Genomic DNA, 13,108 nt, shown 5'->3' on the forward strand with positions numbered 1-13,108 from the left:
AAAAAATGGAAATGAGCGTATGGTATTGTGCGCCGGGAGTCCCCCATTCGCCGGCCGGTGTGGCTGAGCGGTTCTAGACGCTTCTGTCTGGAACCGTGCGGCCGCTACGGTCACAGGTTCAAATCCTGCCTCGGGCATGGATGTGTGTGATGTCCTTAGGTTAGTTGGTTTAAGTAGTTCTCAGTTCTAGGGGACTGATGACCTCAGATGTTAAGTCCCATAGTGCTCAGAGCCATTTGAACCATTTCCCCATTCGGGGAAGTTCGGCCGCCGAGGACAAGTACTTATTGCATTCGACGCCACATTGGGCGACTTGCGCGTCGGAGATGGGGCTGGAATGATGATGAGGAGGACAACACAAGAGCCCCTGAGCGAAGATAAATCTCCTGCCCCAGCCGGGAATTGAACCCGTGCCCCTTGACGTGGCTTTCCGCCGCGCTGACCATTGAGCTAACGGGGGCGGACAGTGAAGTGGAAACGTGAAGGGACACGTACAGCACAAAAAGCGTACAGGCCGATCTCGTCTATTGACTGGCAGAGACCGCCGATAGTTGAAGAGGGTCGTAATGTGTAATAGGCAGACATCTATCCAGACCATCACACTGGAATTCCAGACTGTATCAGGATCCGGTGCAGGTACTATGACCGCCATGCGGGAGGTGACAAAACTTGGATTTCATGGTCGAGCGGCTGCTCATAAGCCACACATCACACCGGTAAATGCCAAACGACGCCTCGCTTGGTGTAAGGAGCATAAACATTGACGATTGAACAGTGGAAAAACAATGTGCGGAGTGACGAATCACGGTACACAATGTGACGATCCGACGGCAGGCTGTGGATATGGCGAATGCCCGGTGAACTTCATCTCCCAGAGTGTGTAGTGTCAACAGTAAAATTCGGAGGCGGTGGTGTTATGGTGTGGTCGTGTATTTCATGGAGGGGGCTTGCATCCCTTGCTGTTTTGCATGACACTGTCACAGCACAGGCCTACACTGGTTTTTTAAGCACCTTCTTGCTTCCCACTGTTGTAGAGTAATTCGGGGATGGCGACTGCAACATTCAACATGATCGAGCAGCTGTTCATAATGCACGGCCTGTGACGGAGTGCTTACATAACAATAACATCCCTGTAATGTACTGATCTGCACAGAGTCCTGACCTGAATCCTACAGAACACGTTTGGGATGTTTTGGAACGCCGACTTCGTCCCAGACCTCAACGACCGACATCGATACCTCTCCTCAGTGCAGCACACCGCGAAGAATGGGCTGCCATTCCCCAAGAAACGTTCCAACACCTGACTGAACCTATGTCTGCGAGAGCGGAAGCTGCCATCAAGGCTAAGGGTGTGCCAACACCACATTGAACTCCAGCATTACCGATGGAGGGCGCCACAAACTTGTAAGTCATTTTCAGCCAGGTGTCCGGGTACTTTTGATCACGTAGTGTATTTATATTTACTGAGGACATCCAGGCAACGTTCTGCGATCGAGAGATGAGCGCTACCACTTCATCTCGTGTCCCCGTCCAAGTTCTCAAATTCTGATGATGACAGTTTATCCGCCAACAGCTTTTGAACCGAGAACGTCGGAGTTGAACACCCAGCAGTAGCACGCAGTAACACGTCGATGTCGCCTCCAGATGCGGGCATAGAGTTGTAGATATACCACTGATGAAATTTAAAAACTGAAGTCACAATGGTATAGGGATGTGACTTGAACTCGCTTCGTTCTTTGTATGCAGAGGATAGCAGGTAATCTGGCAGGCTCGCGCAAGGCGCCAGCTAACACCGGCTGCCCAGCGATCGCCGTGCGCTTATCGCTCACCGCTGATAAAGCACGCTGAATCAGCCGCGATAGCACAGCCGCCCTCGCAGGACTCGCTTATCTAGGACCTACAGCGCCAACCTGCTTTGTTAACTCCGGGACCGTCGCGATTACAAACACTCTCAAACACGGATTCGTTGCCAGAGAACAACGCGGGCTTAACAAGTAGCACTATCGCAACGTGCAAGGTTCGGAACAGTAATATGGGTACCCTCATACTGCATGGCGTCCGCGTTAAGTAGACAAAGACGGAAAAAAATCGCAACATCAAGGTGGAGTTGTGTGACATAAACGAAAGTTGGTAGGCGTGTTTCCACAACCCAAAGATGAAATCTATTCAAAATTCGCCCCACTATGCAAATGAGGTTTGCTTTAAATACACGCGGCAACGGCCTTGCCGCAGTGGTTACACCGGTTCCCGTGAGATCACCGAAGTTAGGCGCTGTCGGGCGTGGTCGGCACTTGGATGGGTGACCATCCAGGCCGCCATGCGCTGTTGCCATTTTTCGGGGTGCCCTCAGCCTCGTGATGCCAACTGAGGAGCTACTCGACCGAATAGTAGCGGTTTCGGTCAAGAATACCATCATAAATACCGGGAGAGCGATGTGCTGACCCCACGCCCCTCCTATCCGCATCCTCCACTGAGGATGACACGGCGGTCGGATGGTCCCGGTAGGCCACTCGTGGCCTGAAGACGGAGTGCTTTTTAAATACACGCAGTAACTGTCGTGAGTGTTACCTTTGAGAGTGGAGGCAGTTAGTTGATGCTAGTCAAGAATGCCTTTAAGGCGACAAAGACGGCATTATCAAAACCGCACTGCGTTTGAACGAGATCGTGTAATAGGGCTACGAGAAGCTTAATGCTCCTTCTGCGATGTTGCAGAAAGATTTGGCAGGAATGTAGCCACTGTACATGAGTGATGGGAGCGGTGGTCGCGAGAATGACGGTCGCAAGAAAACCGGACTATTGGGAGGGAAGATCATCGTGCTCAGCGTATGGTTCTGGCGCATCGTACTGCATCTGCAGCAGAAATTTGAGTAGCACTTGGCACTACAGTCACACAACGAACTGTTACAGCCGGCCGAGGTGGCCGAGCGGTTCTAGGGGCTTCATTCCGGAACCACACGGCTGCTACCGGCGCAGTTTCGAATCCAGCCTCGGGTATAGATGTGTGTGATGTCCTTAGGTTAGTTAGGTTTAAGTAGTTCTAAAGTCTAGGGGACTGATGATGACCTCAGATGTTAAGTCCCACCGGGTGGAGTGGCTGTGCGGTTCTAGCCGCTACAGTCTGGAGCCGCGAGACCGCTACGGTCGCAGGTTCGAATCTTGCCTCGGGCATGGATGTGTGTGATGTCCTTAGGTTAGTTAGGTTTAAGTAGTTCTAAGCTCTAGGGGTCTGATGACCTCAGAAGTTGAGTCGCATAGTGCTCAGAGCCATTTTTTTGTTAAGTCCCATAGTGCTTAGAGTTATTTGAACCATTTTTGAACTGTTACAAATCGGTCACTTCAAGGACAGCTCCGAACCAGACGCCCTGTAGCGTGCATTCCACTGATCCTAAATAACCACCATTTACGGATTCAGTGGTGTCAAGCGAGAGCCCAGCGGAGGACAGGCTGGAGACCTGTTGTGTTTTCTGCTGAAGGCCCGTTCTGCCTTGGTGCCAGTGATGGCTGTGTGTTGATTAGGAGGAGGCCAGTTGAGGGCCTGCAAGCAGCCTGTCTGCGTGCTAGACACACTGGATCTACATCTCAAGTTATGGCCTGGAGTGCGATTTCATATGTGGAGAACTGTCGTGGCTATCCCACGCATTCTGACTGCAAATTTGTACGTCAGTCTGGTAATTCGACCTGTTGTGTTACCATTCGTGAACAGTATTCAAATGGTTCAAATGGCTCTGAGCACTATGGGACTTAACATCTGAGGTCATCAGATGGCTCTGAGCACTATGGGACTTAACATCTGTGGTCATCAGTCCCCTAGAACTTAGAACTACTTAAACCTGACTAACCTAAGGACATTACACACATCCATGCCCGAGCCAGGATTCGAACCTGCGACCGTAGCGGTCACGCGGTTCCAGACTGTAGCGCCTAGAACCGCACGGCCACACCGGCCGGCTCTGAGGTCATCAGTCCCCCAGAACTTAGAACTACTTAAGCCCAACTCACCTGAGGACATCACACACATCCATGCCCGAGGCAAGATTCGAACCTGCGACCGTAGCGGTCGCGGGGTGCCAGACTTAAGCACCTAGAACCTCTCGGCCACAACGGCCAGTGTGAACATCATTCCAGGAGATGTTTTTCGAAATGATAACGCTCGCCCACATACCGCTATTATAACCCAAAGTGCTACACATCTACATCTACATCTACATTTATACTCCGCAAGCCACCCAATGGTGTGTGGCGGAGGGCACTTTACGTGCCACTGTCATTACCTCCCCTTTCCTGTTCCAGTCGCGTATGGTTCGCGGGAAGAACGACTGTCTGAAAGCCTCCGTGCGCGCTCTAATCTCTCTAATATTACATTCGTGATCTCCTCTGGAGGTGTAAGTAGGGGGAAGCAATATATTTGATACCCCATCCAGAAACGCACCCTCTCGAAACCTGGCGAGCAAGCTACACCGCGATACAGAGCGCCTCTCTTGCAGAGTCTGCCACTTGAGTTTATTAAACGTCTCCGTAACGCTATCACGGTTACCAAATAACCCTGTGACGAAACGCGCCGCTCTTCCTTGGATCTTCTCTACCTCCTCCGTCAACCCGATCTGGTACGGATCCCACACTGATGAGCAATACTCAAGTATAGGTCGAACGAGTGTTTTGTAAGCCACCTCCTTTGTTGATGGACTACATTTTCTAAGCACTCTCCCAATGAATGTCAACCTGGTACCCGCCTTACCAACAATTAATTTTATATGATCATTCCACTTCAAATCGTTCTGCACGCATACTCCCAGATATTTTACAGAAGTAACTGCTACCAGTGTTTGTTCCGCTGTCATATAATCATACAATAAAGGATCCTTCTTTCTATGTATTCGCAATACATTACATTTGTCTATGTTAAGGTACAGTTGCCACTCCCTGCACCAACTGCCTATCCGCTGCAGATCTTCCTGCATTTCGCTACAATTTTCTAATGCTGCAACTTCTCTGTATACTACAGCATCATCCGCAAAAAGCCGCAGTGTGTCGACATGTTGGCTTGGACTGCTCGATCACTGGATCTGTCTACAATCGATCAGTATGGGACATTATCATCGGACGAGAACTCCAGCGTATTTCACAAACGGGATTAACCGTCCCTGTATCGACTGACCAAGTGCAACAGGCATGTTGCAGGAAAATAACTGTTTGCAAAGCATGTTGCACAATTTCATTACTATTCTTATTGTAATTCTCATTACTAAAATTACCTCTATTAAGGGGGGTAGGACGTCAAACGGGCCGACTTGGAGCAGAAGAGGCACCACAGGACATTTTAATTTCCACTGTCTATACTTTTACAAATAAATTCATAAAACTTTCTCAGCATGACCAGGAAGGATTCAGAATTCACACTCATAGCAGTGGAAGTTCAAAAACATAACGAAATAATTTGTTTTTCATGTGAAATTTCATCATTTTTTTCACTTACTAATGGCAACATTTGTTGCTATAGGTACACTTTTCTTCATAAGTAAGAGAGATTCTTCGATGAACTTTGCACAGCATACAGACCATACTGAAAGGTGTATGAAACTAGAATTTTCCAAATCTATTAAAAACTGTGGTAAAAATTGAGGTAATTAACTATAAAATTTGTCTTTTTTCTGAACATTAAGTTTAAAATATAACAGCTAATTCCTTTTTTTATAAATTAAATAAATTCTAGAGTTTCATACACCTGTAAGTACGGTATGTATGCTGTGCAAAATTCATCGAAGAATCTCTCTAACTTATGAAGAAAAGTGTACCTATAGCAACAAATGCAGCCATTAGTAAGTGAAAAAATGATGAAATTCGCACGTAAAAAGAAGTTTATTTTGTGACATTTTCGAACTTCCACTGCAATGGGTGTGAATGCTGAATCCTTCCTGGTGATGCTGACAAAGTTTTATGAATTTATTTGTAAAAGTATAGACACTGGAAATTATAATGTCCTGAGATGCCTCTCCTGCTCCAAGTCGGCCCGTTTGACGTCCTACCCCCCCCCCCCCTTAATTAACCACACAAACTTGCAACTGGCCCTCAATATACACTGCCTAAGAAAAGACGTACATTACCCAGAAGACATGACCAGATGTCAATTTAATTTCGCATACATAATTTAATTTCGCACATATGGGCACCACCGACAGGTATGTGAATTGTTAGAGTTGTAATTCTCAGAGAAGGTAGAGAGACCACCAGAGCGCGTCGTTGTTCGTGGTTACTGCTCTTACTAGGCTTGGTAGGGTGTGTGAGGGGCGTGAACAGCGCCAGCTGTTGAGTGATCACTGTCAGGGACCGCAGAAATGCCGCGCACTTGTGAGTGACAGCGTTACCAACACCAGTTCGAAAGGGGCCTCATCGTGGTGCTCCATTTGGTCGGCTGATCGAATCGTGCAGTATCGAAATTTCTGGGGCATTCGGATGCGTCAGAGGTCCGATGTTGGACTGATGGGAACGTGAGCACAGGCATACTAGTCGTGAAGGTTCTGATCGATCACGCGTGACCACCACAAGAGAGGATTGCCGTACTGTGCACCAAGCCCATCGTAGGCCTTTCACGTCCGCGCCTATCATCCCAGAGCAAGAAGTGGTCTCCCTGCAACATTCTGTGACATCCCGCACCATTGCTCGTAGAGGAGCAACAGTCGGACTAGGGATAGACCATCCCACAAGGAGGTTCTCTTTAGCACCACAACACAAACTGCTACGTTTGGAGTGGTGCCGCGTTGTACTGCCTTCAGCGATGAGTCGCGGCTCTGCGCTGCCCTGGCTGACCATCGACGGCGCGTATGGCGGCGACCTGGAGACAGAGCCCATTCTTCCAACGTTTTGGAAAGGCACAGCGGTGTATCTCGTGGCATCATGGTGTGGGCGGCCATCGGTAATGAATTCAGGCCACGACTGGCAGTGACTGACGGAACTCTGATAGTGCAACAGTACGTCACGAACATCCCGCGTCGTCATGTATTGCCTCCCATGCGACAGTGTAGTGGTGTCATTTTTCAACAGGTTAGTTCTCGTCCATCCGTCGCCCGAGTCTCTATGAACGTCATGCGTGATGTTGAGGTACTCGCATGACCAGTAAGACCCCCAGGTCTGCCCGAAAGAATATATGGGACCTGTTTGGACGTCAGCTGTGTCCCAAGGCCAGTATCCAGGAAATCAACGAGAAGTTACAATAGTCGTGGGCTAACTTGTTTCAGAAGAGGATGGAACGGCTTCATGATACCCTTCCCTACAGAACCAGTGCATAATCCAGGGCAGAGAGGTGCAACATCATGAAAAGTGGGTTCTTACTGCCAGGTACTTTGTACATTTGACTCGTCGTTTAGTCACTGAAACATCACATCCCCTTTCAGCCAAGTAGTTTCATTCCGTTTCCTCCTCCTCTTCCGGTGCTTCCGTTTTTTTTTTTTTTTTTGTCCGGCAATGTACATAAATGTAATTTAATTCGCGCTAATAAATGCAATGACCGATACGTTCGACTGACACCAACTCCACGCGTCATGCATACAGAAATACCTGTTCCGCGTGTTTAATACCGACCAAGTCTAATGTAAGCGGTATGTCTAAAAATTGAAGGTTACATGCCACCGTGTGTTAAAACTGCATATCCGTTAACGTAAAGACAAAGCGCAGTAGTTTGCGTATTACATGTTTTTTTATTACTGGTTCGCTCTGCCATCAGGAGCATCTCCTGATATTAATCGTATGATGGCATCCCATCACACAAATATCTGAATATCTCGTTGGCAGACCGAATCCAGTAAAAAAAAGTATACACGTGGCGGTTTGTTTTTAAATTAATTCCTAACGGTCACTGAGTACCCTGCAGGCGAGACGTGCGTTCGATACGTGCTGCATACAAATGTTTACGCATGGACGGTCATTTGGAAAAACGCCACGCAACACTGAAAGCACTAATCCGAAACGGTTTCTTGCTGCAGCCAGTGAAACGCAGTAAAACTGAACACTCGTGTAATAAGAATCCTGCCTGACAGGGAGCACAGAAGAAATTGTTAGTAACGGTTAAGTGATATTTGAAGAGGAGCATCTGATTAGGGAATAATGTGCCAAGTTGTTGGGTGTACATATCCATAAAAATTGTAATCCCATTTACTAGTTTCGGAAGCAAACAAATCATAATCTAAACATAGGCGCACCACGAAGAAATACACTCCTGGAAATGGAAAAAAGAACACATTGACACCGGTGTGTCAGACCCACCATACTTGCTCCGGACACTGCGAGAGGGCTGTACAAGCAATGATCACACGCACGGCACAGCGGACACACCAGGAACCGCGGTGTTGGCCGTCGAATGGCGCTGGCTGCGCAGCATTTGTGCACCGCCGCCGTCAGTGTCACCCAGTTTGCCGTGGCATACGGAGCTCCATCGCAGTCTTAACACTGGTAGCATGCCGCGACAGCGTAGACGTGAACCGTATGTGCAGTTGACGGACTTTGAGCGAGGGCGTATAGTGGGCATGCGGGAGGCCGGGTGGACGTACCGCCGAATTGCTCAACACGTGGGGCGTGAGGTCTCCACAGTACATCGATGTTGTCGCCAGTGGTCGGCGGAAGGTGCACGTGCCCGTCGACCTGGGACCGGACCGCAGCGACGCACGGATGCACGCCAAGACCGTAGGATCCTACGCAGTGCCGTAGGGGACCGCACCGCCACTTCCCAGCAAATTAGGGACACTGTTGCTCCTGGGGTATCGGCGAGGACCATTCGCAACCGTCTCCATGAAGCTGGGCTACGGTCCCGCACACCGTTAGGCCGTCTTCCGCTCACGCCCCAACATCGTGCAGCCCGCCTCCAGTGGTGTCGCGACAGGCGTGAATGGAGGGACGAATGGAGACGTGTCGTCTTCAGCGATGAGAGTCGCTTCTGCCTTGGTGCCAATGATGGTCGTATGCGTGTTTGGCGCCGTGCAGGTGAGCGCCACAATCAGGACTGCATACGACCGAGGCACACAGGGCCAACACCCGGCATCATGGTGTGCGGAGCGATCTCCTACACTGGCCGTACACCACTGGTGATCGTCGAGGGGACACTGAATAGTGCACGGTACATCCAAACCGTCATCGAACCCATCGTTCTACCATTCCTAGACCGGCAAGGGAACTTGCTGTTCCAACAGGACAATGCACGTCCGCATGTATCCCGTGCCACCCAACGTGCTCTAGAAGGAGTAAGTCAACTACCCTGGCCAGCAAGATCTCCGGATCTGTCCCCCATTGAGCATGTTTGGGACTGGATGAAGCGTCGTCTCACGCGGTCTGCACGTCCAGCACGAACGCTGGTCCAACTGAGGCGCCAGGTGGAAATGGCATGGCAAGCCTTTCCACAGGACTACATCCAGCATCTCTACGATCGTCTCCATGGGAGAATAGCAGCCTGCATTGCTGCGAAAGGTGGATATACACTGTACTAGTGCCGACATTGTGCATGCTCTGTTGCCTGTGTCTATGTGCCTGTGGTTCTGTCAGTGTGATCATGTGATGTATCTGACCCCAGGAATGTGTCAATAAAGTTTCCCCTTCGTGGGACAATGAATTCACGGTGTTCGTATTTCAATTTCCAGGAGTGTAGTTCGAATGGGATGAAAGTCGGTAGACGTGACGTGCATGTACAGCCAAACATATCATTAAAATTTCAGAAAAATTGAATGCTTAATTTAAGAGAAAGGCCTTCACAAATTAAGCAACTCAATAACGCGTTGGTCCGCCTATAGGCCTTATGCAAGCAGCTATTCGGCTTGGCATTGACTGACAGAGTCGTCGGATGTCCGTCTAAGGGATATCACGCCAAATTCTGTCCAATTGGCGCGTTAGATCGCCAAAATACCGAGCTGGTTGCAGGGCCCGGCCCGTAATTCTCTAAACGATCTCAATTTGCGAGAGGTTCGGCGACGCTACTGGACAAGGTAGGGTTCGGCAAGCACGAAGCCAAGCAGTAGAAACTCTCGCCGTGTGCGGACGGTCATGATCTTGCTGAAATATACGCCAAGGGTGGCATAACGGGGCGTAGAATGTCGTCGACGTAGCCCTGTGCTGTAAGGGTGCAGCAGATGATGAATAAAGAATGTCCTGCCATGAAATGAAATGGCACGCCAGACCATCACTCCTCGTTGTCCGGCCATATGGCGGGCGACAGTTTCGTATCCCATCGGTGTCCTGGGCGTCTCCAGACACGTCTTCGCTGGGCATCGGGGCTCCGTTGGAAGCAGCCCTGGAAGCATCACTGAAATTTCACGCCGTTGTGCCCTACACCACTGCAAACGAGCTTGTAGGTGTACATAGTTCAATGGTAGTTGGCGCAAGGGGTGCCGTGACCTCAGCCCTCTTTCTGCGAGCCGCCTATTAATGGTCTTCGTGGTGACTGAAGCACCAGCTGCACGTCGGATTGTTGATAATGATAAATCAGGGGCTCTAAGTGCCTCTCTGAAGACTGCTCGGTCTTCACCTTCTATCGTCTCTCTAGTTCCACTTCCTCCTACTTTACGCTGTGTTCAGTCACGGTTCACCCATTCCTGCCGACACCGTCGAATAGTGGCATCGCTCGTATTCGAAGTCGACCGATTCGCCGATTACTCCAACCGACTTCTTTGAGCCGAACTACACGTCCTCTCTCAAATGCTGATATCTGCGTATAATGGTCACGCGCCTGTCTGCGGGCGTAGTTACTACCCAGCTGGGTACACGGAATGACATTCGCAAAGACTTTATGCCCTGGTATCGACATGTCCTCTGTTTTGTATCCTTTTCAGCTGCGCGGTGAAACTGCGCAGCGCCATCCATTGGCCGCCAAAGTTTACAGTTTGACATTTTCCGGCAATACATGTATGAATATCAGTTTGTGACCAGTGTGCGTAACTCCTTCGTAGTGTGTCTTTTTTTTGTATTATAGTGTATATAGCATACTTCCATTCCTTAACATCTTACTGTATATTTTTCTACTATAGATAATTATTTAGGAAGATAATTTTGATTGGACAAAACTGTCCGATAGGCTCCCGTTTAAGGTGTTAGGCACTGACACTGCAACTTCAGGATGTCCACAGCTACAACACTAGCATTTAAAAAAAAGAATAAAACGGTGGCTCTGACAGTGTCATCGATCATTTTCCCAACAACATATAATATCTGATAGGTAGCAAAACAAATTTTAAATCTAATATCCAACTGTTTCTTCTGAACAACTGTTCTACTGCATAGATTGTTACAACGATGTTTGTGACACTCCTAAATTTTAGAGTATTTCACGCTTGAGCAATGTCAAGAACATGAAATGCTCGTTTTCATTTACTTAAGATGTAGTGCTATTTAGTAATGTATAAATGGCCAGTTATATACACAAACAAATAATGCATACGTAGCATGTGAATCCATGTGTTGAACGTTCCTTCGATAAAAATAGAGCAAATGTTGTTGGGAGAATGCTATAAAAGTAGTGTAAATGAGTAACGCACGAACATCAAGTGCCATTAAAAATTGAGGAAAACATTGACAGTATGTAATGGGATTATACGACTTGCAAAACCCTTTCTGGACAGAAAGAAAACTGCTGATCATGCACCACGTTCAGTTTGACTTTCATCACAATCAGGAGCGTGCACGCGCAACAGACACACGAAATGGGCGATTTTCTTTGGATGGTTATCGGAAGAATTGGATATTACTAAATATAGTATTAAAACCGTTATTCGCAAAAATTTCGGGAAGTGGAAGATCTGTTCCCCGATCTGTATGGTGGTAACTTATCAGCAAAAATATACGTTTCACAAAATCTATCTTAGTCAACGGAGGTTACTTTGATGAAAAACAAAAAAAACCAACCAACAAATAAAAGTATGTTGCTTGTTCCTTTCATCTGTCTTCTTTGTTTTATTATACCGTCCGCTGAGGTTTGAGGTTTGTGGACGTTCCTAGTACAACAGGACTCCGAAAATATTTATTGTAATAGTTTTCGTAATGTTACCATGGGCAGCAGGAGTAAAATAAATGAAACAGGAAAGTCAAACCTTGAAATGAATACCATACTGTATCAGATTGAAAAAAAAACCACTTAAATTTCTCTACGGAGATCAGTGATTGACGTTTTATACACTTTTTATTTTACACGCAATCACAGAATACGATTACAATCATCGCTAACTATGTGCAGGACCTATATGTCACAGGTGACAACTGGCGTATGTAACGTTCAAGACATACGGGTTACCCAAAAGTAAAAATTCATTTTCATCAAAACATTAATGCTACCAATTCTTCTTTCAAGGGTCTTAAAGATTCTCTCTGTAGAAAAAGAGGATAGCCATTGTTCCTGGAAATTTGGTGACAAAACATTCAAGGAAGTTCGTGAGCTGAACTGTTTAATATATGGAAATTGGCCACCAGCATCAGGCTTCTTCTCACCAAATTCGGAAGAAGAGGAAACGTGCTTAATGAGGAACGTCCTGGACGACCGTCAACATCTGACGGCGCAGTCTGGAGCTTTCAGGAGGCCATAAGAAGAAGCCCAGGCTTTTCAGTGAGCCGTGAGTTGAACATTCCATGATCCACTGTCTGGTGTACCTTCATTTTACGCTGAATAAGAGAGCGTATCGCTTACTAGTTGTGCAGAAACTGGAGGAGGAAAATTACGCCGTATGGAAATGTATGCTGACGTTTTGGAGGCCAAGCAAAATGAAAACGTGTTAGAGAACCTCCTCTGCACAGACGAGACCACGTCTCACACATGTGCTTTGTGACCAGTAACAACTACCGGATATACGCCGACAACAATCCTGACGAGGTGCAAGGATGGGAGAGAAACACTCTAAAACTGAACGTATGTTTAGGGTGACCAAGGGTAAGATTCTCGTTTGCACAGCAAACGATGAAAGGTACCGGTCACATTGACATGCTTGAGCTTTTCCTGAAACCGTATTGGAGACTATTGTAATTCTGACTTCTGGTGCGTACCAGCAGGAAGGGCTCCTCCCTATTTTGCTCTTACTGTTAGAAGCTACGTCAACCGCATGTTCCCTAGACGGTGGACCGGTGGAGATTCACCTCGTATGTAGGCTCC

General features: G+C 47.9%; 1 protein-coding gene and 1 pseudogene across 2 annotated transcripts in view; one reads left to right on the top strand and one right to left on the bottom strand.

The window, feature by feature from the left end:
* Positions 1–13,108, bottom strand: part of LOC126251457 (serine-rich adhesin for platelets-like) — a 417,638-nt gene that overhangs the window by 287,344 nt on the left and 117,186 nt on the right. The gene's annotated exons all lie outside the window — the stretch shown is intronic.
* On the top strand, positions 2,214–2,331 carry LOC126253754 (5S ribosomal RNA; annotated as a pseudogene).

Source organism: Schistocerca nitens, chromosome 4, assembly GCF_023898315.1.
Source record: "Schistocerca nitens isolate TAMUIC-IGC-003100 chromosome 4, iqSchNite1.1, whole genome shotgun sequence".
NCBI lineage: Eukaryota > Metazoa > Arthropoda > Insecta > Orthoptera > Acrididae > Schistocerca > Schistocerca nitens.